The sequence below is a fragment of the Coregonus clupeaformis genome, unplaced genomic scaffold (genome assembly GCF_020615455.1).
Source record: "Coregonus clupeaformis isolate EN_2021a unplaced genomic scaffold, ASM2061545v1 scaf1560, whole genome shotgun sequence".
NCBI classification, from domain to species: domain Eukaryota; kingdom Metazoa; phylum Chordata; class Actinopteri; order Salmoniformes; family Salmonidae; genus Coregonus; species Coregonus clupeaformis.
In genome coordinates, this window is record NW_025535014.1 from 30,454 (window position 1) to 48,369 (window position 17,916).

General features: G+C 51.0%; 1 protein-coding gene across 1 annotated transcript in view; it reads right to left on the reverse strand.

Annotated features, from left to right (window-relative positions):
• Positions 1 to 17,916, reverse strand: part of wipi2 (WD repeat domain, phosphoinositide interacting 2) — a gene marked incomplete at its 3' end in the record, with an annotated part of 84,772 nt that overhangs the window by 15,578 nt on the left and 51,278 nt on the right. The window lies entirely within an intron of this gene.

Sequence of the window (17,916 nt, forward strand, 5' to 3'; positions counted from 1 at the left end):
ACTCTTCCATTAGGGCTCTAGACTGACTCTTCCATTAGGGCTCTAGACTGACTCTTCCATCAGGGCTCTAGACTGACTCTTCCATCAGGGCTCTAGACTGACTCTTCCATCAGGGCTCTAGACTGACTCTTCCATTAGGGCTCTAGACTGACGCTTCCATTAGGGCTCTAGACTGACTCTTCCATCAGGGCTCTAGACTGACTCTTCCATTAGGGCTCTAGACTGACTCTTCCATTAGGGCTCTAGACTGACGCTTCCATCAGGGCTCTAGACTGACTCTTCCATTAGGGCTCTAGACTGACTCTTCCATTAGGGCTCTAGACTGACTCTTCCATTAGGGCTCTAGACTGACTCTTCCATTAGGGCTCTAGACTGACTCTTCCATCAGGGCTCTAGACTGACTCTTCCATCAGGGCTCTAGACTGACTCTTCCATCAGGGCTCTAGACTGACTCTTCCATCAGGGCTCTAGACTGACTCTTCCATCAGGGCTCTAGACTGACTCTTCCATCAGGGCTCTAGACTGACTCTTCCATCAGGGCTCTAGACTGACTCTTCCATCAGGGCTCTAGACTGACTCTTCCATCAGGGCTCTAGACTGACTCTTCCATCAGGGCTCTAGACTGACTCTTCCATCAGGGCTCTAGACTGACTCTTCCATCAGGGCTCTAGACTGACTCTTCCATTAGGGCTCTAGACTGACTCTTCCATTAGGGCTCTAGACTGACTCTTCCATCAGGGCTCTAGACTGACTCTTCCATCAGGGCTCTAGACTGACTCTTCCATCAGGGCTCTAGACTGACTCTTCCATCAGGGCTCTAGACTGACTCTTCCATCAGGGCTCTAGACTGACTCTTCCATCAGGGCTCTAGACTGACTCTTCCATCAGGGCTCTAGACTGACTCTTCCATTAGGGCTCTAGACTGACTCTTCCATCAGGGCTCTAGACTGACTCTTCCATCAGGGCTCTAGACTGACGCTTCCATTAGGGCTCTAGACTGACTCTTCCATTAGGGCTCTAGACTGACTCTTCCATTAGGGCTCTAGACTGACTCTTCCATCAGGGCTCTAGACTGACTCTTCCATTAGGGCTCTAGACTGACGCTTCCATTAGGGCTCTAGACTGACTCTTCCATTAGGGCTCTAGACTGACTCTTCCATTAGGGCTCTAGACTGACTCTTCCATCAGGGCTCTAGACTGACTCTTCCATCAGGGCTCTAGACTGACTCTTCCATCAGGGCTCTAGACTGACTCTTCCATTAGGGCTCTAGACTGACTCTTCCATTAGGGCTCTAGACTGACTCTTCCATTAGGGCTCTAGACTGACTCTTCCATTAGGGCTCTAGACTGACTCTTCCATTAGGGCTCTAGACCGACTCTTCCATCAGGGCTCTAGACTGACTCTTCCATTAGGGCTCTAGACTGACTCTTCCATCAGGGCTCTAGACTGACTCTTCCATCAGGGCTCTAGACTGACTCTTCCATCAGGGCTCTAGACTGACGCTTCCATTAGGGCTCTAGACTGACGCTTCCATCAGGGCTCTAGACTGACTCTTCCATTAGGGTTTCTAGACTGACTCTTCCATTAGGGCTCTAGACGGACTCTTCCATCAGGGCTCTAGACTGACTCTTCCATCAGGGCTCTAGACTGACTCTTCCATCAGGGCTCTAGACTGACTCTTCCATCAGGGCTCTAGACTGACTCTTCCATCAGGGCTCTAGACTGACTCTTCCATCAGGGCTCTAGACTGACTCTTCCATCAGGGCTCTAGACTGACTCTTCCATTAGGGCTCTAGACTGACTCTTCCATCAGGGCTCTAGACCGACTCTTCCATTAGGGCTCTAGACTGACTCTTCCATTAGGGCTCTAGACTGACTCTTCCATTAGGGCTCTAGACCGACTCTTCCATTAGGGCTCTAGACTGACTCTTCCATCAGGGCTCTAGACTGACTCTTCCATTAGGGCTCTAGACTGACTCTTCCATTAGGGCTCTAGACCGACTCTTCCATTAGGGCTCTAGACTGACTCTTCCATTAGGGCTCTAGACTGACTCTTCCATCAGGGCTCTAGACTGACTCTTCCATTAGGGCTCTAGACTGACTCTTCCATTAGGGCTCTAGACTGACTCTTCCATCAGGGCTCTAGACTGACTCTTCCATTAGGGCTCTAGACTGACTCTTCCATTAGGGCTCTAGACTGACTCTTCCATTAGGGCTCTAGACTGACTCTTCCATTAGGGCTCTAGACTGACTCTTCCATTAGGGCTCTAGACTGACTCTTCCATTAGGGCTCTAGACTGACTCTTCCATCAGGGCTCTAGACTGACTCTTCCATCAGGGCTCTAGACTGACTCTTCCATTAGGGCTCTAGACTGACTCTTCCATTAGGGCTCTAGACGGACTCTTCCATCAGGGCTCTAGACTGACTCTTCCATTAGGGCTCTAGACTGACTCTTCCATTAGGGCTCTAGACTGACTCTTCCATCAGGGCTCTAGACTGACTCTTCCATCAGGGCTCTAGACTGACTCTTCCATTAGGGCTCTAGACTGACTCTTCCATCAGGGCTCTGAGACTGACTCTTCCATCAGGGCTCTAGACTGACTCTTCCATCAGGGCTCTAGACTGACTCTTCCATCAGGGCTCTAGACTGACTCTTCCATCAGGGCTCTAGACTGACTCTTCCATTAGGGCTCTAGACTGACGCTTCCATTAGGGCTCTAGACTGACGCTTCCATCAGGGCTCTAGACTGACTCTTCCATTAGGGCTCTAGACTGACTCTTCCATTAGGGCTCTAGACTGACTCTTCCATTAGGGCTCTAGACTGACTCTTCCATTAGGGCTCTAGACGGACTCTTCCATCAGGGCTCTAGACTGACTCTTCCATCAGGGCTCTAGACTGACTCTTCCATCAGGGCTCTAGACTGACTCTTCCATCAGGGCTCTAGACTGACTCTTCCATCAGGGCTCTAGACTGACTCTTCCATTAGGGCTCTAGACTGACTCTTCCATTAGGGCTCTAGACCGACTCTTCCATTAGGGCTCTAGACTGACTCTTCCATCAGGGCTCTAGACTGACTCTTCCATTAGGGCTCTAGACTGACTCTTCCATCAGGGCTCTAGACTGACTCTTCCATTAGGGCTCTAGACTGACTCTTCCATCAGGGCTCTAGACTGACTCTTCCATCAGGGCTCTAGACTGACTCTTCCATCAGGGCTCTAGACTGACTCTTCCATTAGGGCTCTAGACTGACTCTTCCATCAGGGCTCTAGACTGACTCTTCCATCAGGGCTCTAGACTGACTCTTCCATTAGGGCTCTAGACTGACTCTTCCATCAGGGCTCTAGACTGACTCTTCCATCAGGGCTCTAGACTGACTCTTCCATCAGGGCTCTAGACTGACTCTTCCATTAGGGCTCTAGACCGACTCTTCCATTAGGGCTCTAGACCGACTCTTCCATTAGGGCTCTAGACCGACTCTTCCATTAGGGCTCTAGACTGACTCTTCCATCAGGGCTCTAGACTGACTCTTCCATCAGGGCTCTAGACTGACTCTTCCATCAGGGCTCTAGACTGACTCTTCCATCAGGGCTCTAGACTGACTCTTCCATTAGGGCTCTAGACTGACTCTTCCATTAGGGCTCTAGACTGACTCTTCCATTAGGGCTCTAGACTGACTCTTCCATTAGGGCTCTAGACTGACTCTTCCATTAGGGCTCTAGACTGACTCTTCCATCAGGGCTCTAGACTGACTCTTCCATCAGGGCTCTAGACTGACTCTTCCATTAGGGCTCTAGACTGACTCTTCCATTAGGGCTCTAGACTGACTCTTCCATTAGGGCTCTAGACTGACTCTTCCATTAGGGCTCTAGACTGACTCTTCCATCAGGGCTCTAGACTGACTCTTCCATCAGGGCTCTAGACTGACTCTTCCATCAGGGCTCTAGACTGACTCTTCCATCAGGGCTCTAGACTGACTCTTCCATCAGGGCTCTAGACTGACTCTTCCATCAGGGCTCTAGACTGACTCTTCCATCAGGGCTCTAGACTGACTCTTCCATCAGGGCTCTAGACTGACTCTTCCATCAGGGCTCTAGACTGACGCTTCCATCAGGGCTCTAGACTGACTCTTCCATCAGGGCTCTAGACTGACTCTTCCATCAGGGCTCTAGACTGACTCTTCCATCAGGGCTCTAGACTGACTCTTCCATCAGGGCTCTAGACTGACTCTTCCATCAGGGCTCTAGACTGACTCTTCCATCAGGGCTCTAGACTGACTCTTCCATCAGGGCTCTAGACTGACTCTTCCATCAGGGCTCTAGACTGACTCTTCCATTAGGGCTCTAGACTGACTCTTCCATCAGGGCTCTAGACTGACTCTTCCATTAGGGCTCTAGACTGACTCTTCCATTAGGGCTCTAGACTGACTCTTCCATCAGGGCTCTAGACTGACTCTTCCATTAGGGCTCTAGACTGACTCTTCCATTAGGGCTCTAGACTGACTCTTCCATCAGGGCTCTAGACTGACGCTTCCATTAGGGCTCTAGACTGACTCTTCCATTAGGGCTCTAGACGGACTCTTCCATCAGGGCTCTAGACTGACTCTTCCATCAGGGCTCTAGACTGACGCTTCCATTAGGGCTCTAGACCGACGCTTCCATTAGGGCTCTAGACTGACTCTTCCATCAGGGCTCTAGACTGACTCTTCCATTAGGGCTCTAGACTGACCCTTCCATTAGGGCTCTAGACTGACTCTTCCATTAGGGCTCTAGACTGACTCTTCCATTAGGGCTCTAGACTGACTCTTCCATTAGGGCTCTAGACTGACTCTTCCATTAGGGCTCTAGACTGACTCTTCCATCAGGGCTCTAGACTGACTCTTCCATCAGGGCTCTAGACTGACGCTTCCATCAGGGCTCTAGACTGACTCTTCCATCAGGGCTCTAGACTGACTCTTCCATTAGGGCTCTAGACTGACTCTTCCATCAGGGCTCTAGACCGACTCTTCCATCAGGGCTCTAGACTGACTCTTCCATTAGGGCTCTAGACTGACTCTTCCATCAGGGCTCTAGACTGACTCTTCCATCAGGGCTCTAGACTGACTCTTCCATTAGGGCTCTAGACTGACTCTTCCATCAGGGCTCTAGACCGACTCTTCCATCAGGGCTCTAGACTGACTCTTCCATCAGGGCTCTAGACCGACTCTTCCATCAGGGCTCTAGACTGACTCTTCCATTAGGGCTCTAGACTGACTCTTCCATCAGGGCTCTAGACTGACTCTTCCATTAGGGCTCTAGACTGACTCTTCCATCAGGGCTCTAGACTGACTCTTCCATCAGGGCTCTAGACTGACTCTTCCATCAGGGCTCTAGACTGACTCTTCCATCAGGGCTCTAGACTGACTCTTCCATCAGGGCTCTAGACTGACTCTTCCATCAGGGCTCTAGACTGACTCTTCCATTAGGGCTCTAGACTGACTCTTCCATTAGGGCTCTAGACTGACTCTTCCATCAGGGCTCTAGACTGACTCTTCCATTAGGGCTCTAGACTGACTCTTCCATCAGGGCTCTAGACTGACTCTTCCATTAGGGCTCTAGACGGACTCTTCCATCAGGGCTCTAGACTGACTCTTCCATCAGGGCTCTAGACTGACTCTTCCATCAGGGCTCTAGACTGACTCTTCCATCAGGGCTCTAGACGGACTCTTCCATCAGGGCTCTAGACTGACTCTTCCATCAGGGCTCTAGACTGACTCTTCCATTAGGGCTCTAGACCGACTCTTCCATCAGGGCTCTAGACTGACTCTTCCATCAGGGCTCTAGACTGACTCTTCCATCAGGGCTCTAGACTGACTCTTCCATCAGGGCTCTAGACTGACTCTTCCATCAGGGCTCTAGACTGACTCTTCCATCAGGGCTCTAGACTGACGCTTCCATCAGGGCTCTAGACTGACTCTTCCATCAGGGCTCTAGACTGACTCTTCCATCAGGGCTCTAGACTGACTCTTCCATCAGGGCTCTAGACTGACTCTTCCATCAGGGCTCTAGACTGACTCTTCCATCAGGGCTCTAGACTGACTCTTCCATCAGGGCTCTAGACTGACTCTTCCATCAGGGCTCTAGACTGACTCTTCCATTAGGGCTCTAGACTGACTCTTCCATTAGGGCTCTAGACTGACTCTTCCATTAGGGCTCTAGACTGACTCTTCCATCAGGGCTCTAGACTGACTCTTCCATTAGGGCTCTAGACTGACTCTTCCATTAGGGCTCTAGACTGACTCTTCCATCAGGGCTCTAGACTGACTCTTCCATTAGGGCTCTAGACTGACGCTTCCATTAGGGCTCTAGACTGACTCTTCCATCAGGGCTCTAGACTGACGCTTCCATTAGGGCTCTAGACTGACTCTTCCATCAGGGCTCTAGACTGACTCTTCCATCAGGGCTCTAGACTGACTCTTCCATCAGGGCTCTAGACCGACTCTTCCATTAGGGCTCTAGACTGACTCTTCCATTAGGGCTCTAGACTGACTCTTCCATTAGGGCTCTAGACTGACTCTTCCATCAGGGCTCTAGACTGACTCTTCCATCAGGGCTCTAGACTGACTCTTCCATCAGGGCTCTAGACTGACTCTTCCATCAGGGCTCTAGACTGACTCTTCCATTAGGGCTCTAGACTGACTCTTCCATTAGGGCTCTAGACTGACTCTTCCATCAGGGCTCTAGACCGACGCTTCCATTAGGGCTCTAGACTGACGCTTCCATTAGGGCTCTAGACTGACTCTTCCATTAGGGCTCTAGACTGACTCTTCCATTAGGGCTCTAGACTGACTCTTCCATTAGGGCTCTAGACTGACTCTTCCATTAGGGCTCTAGACTGACTCTTCCATCAGGGCTCTAGACTGACTCTTCCATCAGGGCTCTAGACTGACGCTTCCATCAGGGCTCTAGACTGACTCTTCCATCAGGGCTCTAGACTGACTCTTCCATTAGGGCTCTAGACTGACTCTTCCATCAGGGCTCTAGACTGACTCTTCCATCAGGGCTCTAGACTGACTCTTCCATTAGGGCTCTAGACTGACTCTTCCATTAGGGCTCTAGACTGACTCTTCCATCAGGGCTCTAGACTGACTCTTCCATTAGGGCTCTAGACTGACTCTTCCATCAGGGCTCTAGACTGACTCTTCCATCAGGGCTCTAGACTGACTCTTCCATTAGGGCTCTAGACTGACTCTTCCATCAGGGCTCTAGACTGACTCTTCCATCAGGGCTCTAGACTGACTCTTCCATCAGGGCTCTAGACTGACTCTTCCATTAGGGCTCTAGACTGACTCTTCCATCAGGGCTCTAGACCGACTCTTCCATTAGGGCTCTAGACCGACTCTTCCATTAGGGCTCTAGACGGACTCTTCCATCAGGGCTCTAGACTGACTCTTCCATTAGGGCTCTAGACTGACTCTTCCATTAGGGCTCTAGACTGACTCTTCCATTAGGGCTCTAGACTGACTCTTCCATTAGGGCTCTAGACTGACTCTTCCATTAGGGCTCTAGACCGACTCTTCCATTAGGGCTCTAGACTGACTCTTCCATCAGACTGACTCTTCCATTAGGGCTCTAGACTGACTCTTCCATTAGGGCTCTAGACTGACTCTTCCATTAGGGCTCTAGACTGACTCTTCCATTAGGGCTCTAGACTGACTCTTCCATTAGGGCTCTAGACTGACTCTTCCATCAGGGCTCTAGACTGACTCTTCCATCAGGGCTCTAGACCGACTCTTCCATCAGGGCTCTAGACTGACTCTTCCATCAGGGCTCTAGACTGACTCTTCCATCAGGGCTCTAGACCGACTCTTCCATTAGGGCTCTAGACTGACTCTTCCATTAGGGCTCTAGACCGACTCTTCCATCAGGGCTCTAGACTGACGCTTCCATCAGGGCTCTAGACTGACTCTTCCATCAGGGCTCTAGACTGACTCTTCCATTAGGGCTCTAGACTGACTCTTCCATCAGGGCTCTAGACTGACTCTTCCATCAGGGCTCTAGACTGACTCTTCCATTAGGGCTCTAGACTGACTCTTCCATTAGGGCTCTAGACTGACTCTTCCATTAGGGCTCTAGACTGACTCTTCCATCAGGGCTCTAGACTGACTCTTCCATCAGGGCTCTAGACTGACTCTTCCATTAGGGCTCTAGACTGACTCTTCCATCAGGGCTCTAGACTGACTCTTCCATCAGGGCTCTAGACTGACTCTTCCATCAGGGCTCTAGACTGACTCTTCCATCAGGGCTCTAGACTGACTCTTCCATCAGGGCTCTAGACTGACTCTTCCATCAGGGCTCTAGACTGACTCTTCCATCAGGGCTCTAGACTGACTCTTCCATCAGGGCTCTAGACTGACTCTTCCATCAGGGCTCTAGACTGACTCTTCCATTAGGGCTCTAGACTGACTCTTCCATCAGGGCTCTAGACTGACTCTTCCATTAGGGCTCTAGACTGACTCTTCCATCAGGGCTCTAGACTGACTCTTCCATTAGGGCTCTAGACTGACTCTTCCATTAGGCTCTAGACTGACTCTTCCATCAGGGCTCTAGACTGACTCTTCCATTAGGGCTCTAGACTGACTCTTCCATCAGGGCTCTAGACTGACTCTTCCATCAGGGCTCTAGACTGACTCTTCCATCAGGGCTCTAGACTGACTCTTCCATTAGGGCTCTAGACTGACTCTTCCATCAGGGCTCTAGACTGACTCTTCCATTAGGGCTCTAGACTGACTCTTCCATCAGGGCTCTAGACTGACTCTTCCATCAGGGCTCTAGACTGACTCTTCCATTAGGGCTCTAGACTGACTCTTCCATTAGGGCTCTAGACTGACTCTTCCATTAGGGCTCTAGACTGACTCTTCCATTAGGGCTCTAGACTGACTCTTCCATCAGGGCTCTAGACTGACTCTTCCATCAGGGCTCTAGACCGACTCTTCCATCAGGGCTCTAGACTGACTCTTCCATCAGGGCTCTAGACCGACTCTTCCATTAGGGCTCTAGACTGACTCTTCCATTAGGGCTCTAGACTGACTCTTCCATTAGGGCTCTAGACTGACTCTTCCATTAGGGCTCTAGACTGACTCTTCCATTAGGGCTCTAGACTGACTCTTCCATTAGGGCTCTAGACTGACTCTTCCATCAGGGCTCTAGACTGACTCTTCCATCAGGGCTCTAGACTGACTCTTCCATCAGGGCTCTAGGACGACTCTTCCATCAGGGCTCTAGACTGACTCTTCCATCAGGGCTCTAGACTGACTCTTCCATTAGGGCTCTAGACTGACTCTTCCATCAGGGCTCTAGACTGACTCTTCCATCAGGGCTCTAGACTGACTCTTCCATTAGGGCTCTAGACTGACTCTTCCATCAGGGCTCTAGACTGACTCTTCCATCAGGGCTCTAGACTGACTCTTCCATCAGGGCTCTAGACTGACTCTTCCATCAGGGCTCTAGACTGACTCTTCCATCAGGGCTCTAGACTGACTCTTCCATCAGGGCTCTAGACTGACTCTTCCATCAGGGCTCTAGACTGACTCTTCCATCAGGGCTCTAGACGGACTCTTCCATCAGGGCTCTAGACTGACTCTTCCATTAGGGCTCTAGACTGACTCTTCCATCAGGGCTCTAGACGGACTCTTCCATCAGGGCTCTAGACTGACTCTTCCATCAGGGCTCTAGACTGACGCTTCCATTAGGGCTCTAGACTGACTCTTCCATTAGGGCTCTAGACTGACTCTTCCATCAGGGCTCTAGACTGACGCTTCCATTAGGGCTCTAGACTGACGCTTCCATTAGGGCTCTAGACTGACTCTTCCATCAGGGCTCTAGACTGACTCTTCCATTAGGGCTCTAGACTGACTCTTCCATTAGGGCTCTAGACGGACTCTTCCATCAGGGCTCTAGACGGACTCTTCCATCAGGGCTCTAGACTGACGCTTCCATCAGGGCTCTAGACTGACGCTTCCATTAGGGCTCTAGACTGACTCTTCCATCAGGGCTCTAGACTGACTCTTCCATTAGGGCTCTAGACTGACGCTTCCATTAGGGCTCTAGACTGACGCTTCCATTAGGGCTCTAGACTGACTCTTCCATTAGGGCTCTAGACTGACTCTTCCATTAGGGCTCTAGACTGACTCTTCCATTAGGGCTCTAGACTGACTCTTCCATCAGGGCTCTAGACTGACTCTTCCATCAGGGCTCTAGACTGACGCTTCCATCAGGGCTCTAGACTGACTCTTCCATCAGGGCTCTAGACTGACTCTTCCATCAGGGCTCTAGACTGACTCTTCCATCAGGGCTCTAGACGGACTCTTCCATCAGGGCTCTAGACTGACTCTTCCATTAGGGCTCTAGACTGACTCTTCCATTAGGGCTCTAGACTGACTCTTCCATCAGGGCTCTAGACTGACTCTTCCATCAGGGCTCTAGACTGACTCTTCCATTAGGGCTCTAGACTGACGCTTCCATCAGGGCTCTAGACTGACTCTTCCATTAGGGCTCTAGACTGACTCTTCCATCAGGGCTCTAGACCGACTCTTCCATTAGGGCTCTAGACTGACTCTTCCATCAGGGCTCTAGACTGACTCTTCCATCAGGGCTCTAGACTGACTCTTCCATCAGGGCTCTAGACCGACTCTTCCATCAGGGCTCTAGACTGACTCTTCCATCAGGGCTCTAGACTGACTCTTCCATCAGGGCTCTAGACTGACTCTTCCATCAGGGCTCTAGACTGACTCTTCCATCAGGGCTCTAGACTGACTCTTCCATTAGGGCTCTAGACTGACTCTTCCATTAGGGCTCTAGACTGACTCTTCCATCAGGGCTCTAGACTGACTCTTCCATCAGGGCTCTAGACTGACTCTTCCATCAGGGCTCTAGACTGACTCTTCCATCAGGGCTCTAGACTGACTCTTCCATCAGGGCTCTAGACCGACTCTTCCATCAGGGCTCTAGACTGACTCTTCCATCAGGGCTCTAGACTGACTCTTCCATTAGGGCTCTAGACTGACTCTTCCATTAGGGCTCTAGACTGACGCTTCCATCAGGGCTCTAGACTGACTCTTCCATCAGGGCTCTAGACTGACTCTTCCATTAGGGCTCTAGACTGACTCTTCCATTAGGGCTCTAGACGGACTCTTCCATCAGGGCTCTAGACTGACTCTTCCATCAGGGCTCTAGACTGACTCTTCCATCAGGGCTCTAGACGGACTCTTCCATCAGGGCTCTAGACCGACTCTTCCATCAGGGCTCTAGACCGACTCTTCCATCAGGGCTCTAGACTGACTCTTCCATTAGGGCTCTAGACTGACTCTTCCATCAGGGCTCTAGACTGACTCTTCCATCAGGGCTCTAGACTGACTCTTCCATCAGGGCTCTAGACTGACTCTTCCATCAGGGCTCTAGACTGACTCTTCCATCAGGGCTCTAGACTGACTCTTCCATCAGGGCTCTAGACTGACTCTTCCATCAGGGCTCTAGACTGACTCTTCCATCAGGGCTCTAGACTGACTCTTCCATCAGGGCTCTAGACTGACTCTTCCATCAGGGCTCTAGACTGACTCTTCCATCAGGGCTCTAGACTGACTCTTCCATCAGGGCTCTAGACTGACTCTTCCATCAGGGCTCTGGACTGACTCTTCCATTAGGGCTCTAGACTGACTCTTCCATTAGGGCTCTAGACTGACTCTTCCATTAGGGCTCTAGACTGACTCTTCCATTAGGGCTCTAGACTGACTCTTCCATCAGGGCTCTAGACTGACTCTTCCATTAGGGCTCTAGACTGACGCTTCCATTAGGGCTCTAGACTGACTCTTCCATCAGGGCTCTAGACTGACGCTTCCATCAGGGCTCTAGACTGACTCTTCCATTAGGGCTCTAGACTGACTCTTCCATCAGGGCTCTAGACTGACGCTTCCATTAGGGCTCTAGACTGACTCTTCCATCAGGGCTCTAGACTGACTCTTCCATCAGGGCTCTAGACTGACTCTTCCATCAGGGCTCTAGACTGACTCTTCCATTAGGGCTCTAGACTGACTCTTCCATCAGGGCTCTAGACTGACTCTTCCATCAGGGCTCTAGACTGACTCTTCCATCAGGGCTCTAGACTGACTCTTCCATCAGGGCTCTAGACTGACTCTTCCATCAGGGCTCTAGACTGACTCTTCCATTAGGGCTCTAGACTGACTCTTCCATCAGGGCTCTAGACTGACTCTTCCATCAGGGCTCTAGACGGACTCTTCCATCAGGGCTCTAGACTGACGCTTCCATTAGGGCTCTAGACTGACGCTTCCATTAGGGCTCTAGACTGACTCTTCCATTAGGGCTCTAGACTGACTCTTCCATCAGGGCTCTAGACTGACTCTTCCATCAGGGCTCTAGACCGACTCTTCCATTAGGGCTCTAGACTGACTCTTCCATCAGGGCTCTAGACCGACTCTTCCATTAGGGCTCTAGACTGACGCTTCCATCAGGGCTCTAGACTGACTCTTCCATCAGGGCTCTAGACTGACTCTTCCATTAGGGCTCTAGACTGACTCTTCCATCAGGGCTCTAGACTGACTCTTCCATCAGGGCTCTAGACTGACTCTTCCATTAGGGCTCTAGACTGACTCTTCCATTAGGGCTCTAGACTGACTCTTCCATTAGGGCTCTAGACTGACTCTTCCATTAGGGCTCTAGACTGACTCTTCCATTAGGGCTCTAGACTGACTCTTCCATCAGGGCTCTAGACTGACTCTTCCATTAGGGCTCTAGACTGACTCTTCCATCAGGGCTCTAGACCGACTCTTCCATCAGGGCTCTAGACTGACTCTTCCATCAGGGCTCTGGACTGACTCTTCCATCAGGGCTCTAGACTGACTCTTCCATCAGGGCTCTAGACTGACTCTTCCATTAGGGCTCTAGACTGACTCTTCCATCAGGGCTCTAGACCGACTCTTCCATCAGGGCTCTAGACTGACTCTTCCATCAGGGCTCTAGACTGACTCTTCCATCAGGGCTCTAGACTGACTCTTCCATCAGGGCTCTAGACTGACTCTTCCATTAGGGCTCTAGACTGACTCTTCCATCAGGGCTCTAGACCGACTCTTCCATTAGGGCTCTAGACTGACTCTTCCATCAGGGCTCTAGACTGACTCTTCCATCAGGGCTCTAGACTGACTCTTCCATCAGGGCTCTAGACCGACTCTTCCATCAGGGCTCTAGACTGACTCTTCCATCAGGGCTCTAGACTGACTCTTCCATTAGGGCTCTAGACTGACTCTTCCATTAGGGCTCTAGACTGACTCTTCCATTAGGGCTCTAGACTGACTCTTCCATCAGGGCTCTAGACTGACTCTTCCATTAGGGCTCTAGACTGACTCTTCCATCAGGGCTCTAGACTGACTCTTCCATTAGGGCTCTAGACGGACTCTTCCATCAGGGCTCTAGACTGACTCTTCCATCAGGGCTCTAGACTGACTCTTCCATCAGGGCTCTAGACTGACTCTTCCATCAGGGCTCTAGACTGACTCTTCCATTAGGGCTCTAGACTGACTCTTCCATCAGGGCTCTAGACCGACTCTTCCATTAGGGCTCTAGACTGACTCTTCCATCAGGGCTCTAGACTGACTCTTCCATCAGGGCTCTAGACTGACTCTTCCATCAGGGCTCTAGACTGACTCTTCCATCAGGGCTCTAGAGACTCTTCCATCAGGGCTCTAGACTGACTCTTCCATCAGGGCTCTAGACTGACTCTTCCATCAGGGCTCTAGACTGACTCTTCCATCAGGGCTCTAGACTGACTCTTCCATCAGGGCTCTAGACTGACTCTTCCATCAGGGCTCTAGACTGACTCTTCCATCAGGGCTCTAGACCGACTCTTCCATCAGGGCTCTAGACTGACTCTTCCATCAGGGCTCTAGACCGACTCTTCCATTAGGGCTCTAGACTGACTCTTCCATTAGGGCTCTAGACTGACTCTTCCATTAGGGCTCTAGACTGACTCTTCCATCAGGGCTCTAGACTGACTCTTCCATCAGGGCTCTAGACTGACGCTTCCATTAGGGCTCTAGACTGACTCTTCCATCAGGGCTCTAGACTGACGCTTCCATTAGGGCTCTAGACTGACGCTTCCATTAGGGCTCTAGACTGACTCTTCCATCAGGGCTCTAGACTGACTCTTCCATCAGGGCTCTAGACTGACTCTTCCATCAGGGCTCTAGACTGACTCTTCCATCAGGGCTCTAGACTGACTCTTCCATCAGGGCTCTAGACTGACTCTTCCATTAGGGCTCTAGACTGACTCTTCCATCAGGGCTCTAGACTGACTCTTCCATTAGGGCTCTAGACTGACTCTTCCATCAGGGCTCTAGACTGACTCTTCCATTAGGGCTCTAGACTGACTCTTCCATTAGGGCTCTAGACTGACTCTTCCATTAGGGCTCTAGACTGACTCTTCCATTAGGGCTCTAGACTGACTCTTCCATCAGGGCTCTAGACTGACTCTTCCATTAGGGCTCTAGACTGACTCTTCCATTAGGGCTCTAGACTGACTCTTCCATCAGGGCTCTAGACGGACTCTTCCATCAGGGCTCTAGACTGACGCTTCCATTAGGGCTCTAGACTGACTCTTCCATCAGGGCTCTAGACTGACTCTTCCATCAGGGCTCTAGACTGACTCTTCCATTAGGGCTCTAGACTGACGCTTCCATTAGGGCTCTAGACTGACTCTTCCATTAGGGCTCTAGACTGACTCTTCCATTAGGGCTCTAGACTGACTCTTCCATTAGGGCTCTAGACTGACTCTTCCATTAGGGCTCTAGACTGACTCTTCCATCAGGGCTCTAGACTGACTCTTCCATCAGGGCTCTAGACTGACGCTTCCATCAGGGCTCTAGACTGACCTTTCCATCAGGGCTCTAGACTGACTCTTCCATTAGGGCTCTAGACTGACTCTTCCATCAGGGCTCTAGACGGACTCTTCCATCAGGGCTCTAGACTGACTCTTCCATTAGGGCTCTAGACTGACTCTTCCATTAGGGCTCTAGACTGACTCTTCCATTAGGGCTCTAGACTGACTCTTCCATTAGGGCTCTAGACTGACTCTTCCATCAGGGCTCTAGACTGACTCTTCCATCAGGGCTCTAGACTGACTCTTCCATTAGGGCTCTAGACTGACTCTTCCATTAGGGCTCTAGACTGACTCTTCCATCAGGGCTCTAGACTGACTCTTCCATCAGGGCTCTAGACTGACTCTTCCATCAGGGCTCTAGACTGACTCTTCCATCAGGGCTCTAGACTGACTCTTCCATCAGGGCTCTAGACTGACTCTTCCATCAGGGCTCTGAGACTGACTCTTCCATCAGGGCTCTAGACTGACTCTTCCATCAGGGCTCTAGACTGACTCTTCCATTAGGGCTCTAGACTGACTCTTCCATCAGGGCTCTAGACTGACTCTTCCATTAGGGCTCTAGACCGACTCTTCCATTAGGGCTCTAGACCGACTCTTCCATTAGGGCTCTAGACCGACTCTTCCATTAGGGCTCTAGACTGACTCTTCCATTAGGGCTCTAGACGGACTCTTCCATCAGGGCTCTAGACGGACTCTTCCATCAGGGCTCTAGACTGACTCTTCCATTAGGGCTCTAGACTGACTCTTCCATTAGGGCTCTAGACTGACTCTTCCATCAGGGCTCTAGACTGACGCTTCCATTAGGGCTCTAGACTGACTCTTCCATTAGGGCTCTAGACTGACTCTTCCATTAGGGCTCTAGACTGACTCTTCCATTAGGGCTCTAGACTGACTCTTCCATTAGGGCTCTAGACGGACTCTTCCATCAGGGCTCTAGACTGACTCTTCCATCAGGGCTCTAGACTGACTCTTCCATCAGGGCTCTAGACTGACTCTTCCATCAGGGCTCTAGACTGACTCTTCCATCAGGGCTCTAGACTGACTCTTCCATCAGGGCTCTAGACGGACTCTTCCATCAGGGCTCTAGACTGACTCTTCCATTAGGGCTCTAGACTGACTCTTCCATTAGGGCTCTAGACTGACTCTTCCATTAGGGCTCTAGACTGACTCTTCCATTAGGGCTCTAGACTGACTCTTCCATTAGGGCTCTAGACTGACGCTTCCATCAGGGCTCTAGACTGACTCTTCCATTAGGGCTCTAGACTGACTCTTCCATTAGGGCTCTAGACCGACTCTTCCATCAGGGCTCTAGACTGACTCTTCCATCAGGGCTCTAGACTGACTCTTCCATCAGGGCTCTAGACCGACTCTTCCATCAGGGCTCTAGACTGACTCTTCCATCAGGGCTCTAGACTGACTCTTCCATCAAGGGCTCTAGACTGACTCTTCCATCAGGGCTCTAGACTGACTCTTCCATCAGGGCTCTAGACCGACTCTTCCATCAGGGCTCTAGACTGACTCTTCCATCAGGGCTCTAGACTGACTCTTCCATCAGGGCTCTAGACTGACTCTTCCATCAGGGCTCTAGACTGACTCTTCCATCAGGGCTCTAGACTGACTCTTCCATTAGGGCTCTAGACTGACTCTTCCATCAGGGCTCTAGACTGACTCTTCCATCAGGGCTCTAGACGGACTCTTCCATCAGGGCTCTAGACTGACTCTTCCATTAGGGCTCTAGACTGACTCTTCCATCAGGGCTCTAGACTGACTCTTCCATCAGGGCTCTAGACTGACTCTTCCATTAGGGCTCTAGACTGACGCTTCCATTAGGGCTCTAGACTGACTCTTCCATCAGGGCTCTAGACTGACTCTTCCATTAGGGCTCTAGACTGACTCTTCCATCAGGGCTCTAGACTGACTCTTCCATCAGGGCTCTAGACTGACTCTTCCATTAGGGCTCTAGACTGACTCTTCCATCAGGGCTCTAGACTGACTCTTCCATCAGGGCTCTAGACTGACTCTTCCATCAGGGCTCTAGACTGACTCTTCCATCAGGGCTCTAGACTGACTCTTCCATCAGGGCTCTAGACTGACTCTTCCATCAGGGCTCTAGACTGACTCTTCCATCAGGGCTCTAGACTGACTCTTCCATCAGGGCTCTAGACTGACTCTTCCATCAGGGCTCTAGACTGACTCTTCCATCAGGGCTCTAGACTGACTCTTCCATTACGGGCTCTAGACTGACTCTTCCATTAGGGCTCTAGACTGACTCTTCCATTAGGGCTCTAGACTGACTCTTCCATTAGGGCTCTAGACTGACTCTTCCATTAGGGCTCTAGACCGACTCTTCCATTAGGGCTCTAGACTGACTCTTCCATTAGGGCTCTAGACTGACTCTTCCATTAGGGCTCTAGACTGACTCTTCCATTAGGGCTCTAGACTGACTCTTCCATTAGGGCTCTAGACTGACTCTTCCATTAGGGCTCTAGACTGACTCTTCCATTAGGGCTCTAGACTGACTCTTCCATTAGGGCTCTAGACTGACTCTTCCATTAGGGCTCTAGACTGACTCTTCCATCAGGGCTCTAGACTGACTCTTCCATCAGGGCTCTAGACTGACTCTTCCATCAGGGCTCTAGACTGACTCTTCCATCAGGGCTCTAGACTGACTCTTCCATCAGGGCTCTAGACTGACTCTTCCATCAGGGCTCTAGACTGACTCTTCCATCAGGGCTCTGAGACTGACTCTTCCATTAGGGCTCTAGACTGACTCTTCCATTAGGGCTCTAGACTGACGCTTCCATTAGGGCTCTAGACTGACTCTTCCATTAGGGCTCTAGACTGACTCTTCCATTAGGGCTCTAGACTGACGCTTCCATTAGGGCTCTAGACTGACTCTTCCATCAGGGCTCTAGACTGACGCTTCCATCAGGGCTCTAGACTGACTCTTCCATTAGGGCTCTAGACTGACTCTTCCATTAGGGCTCTAG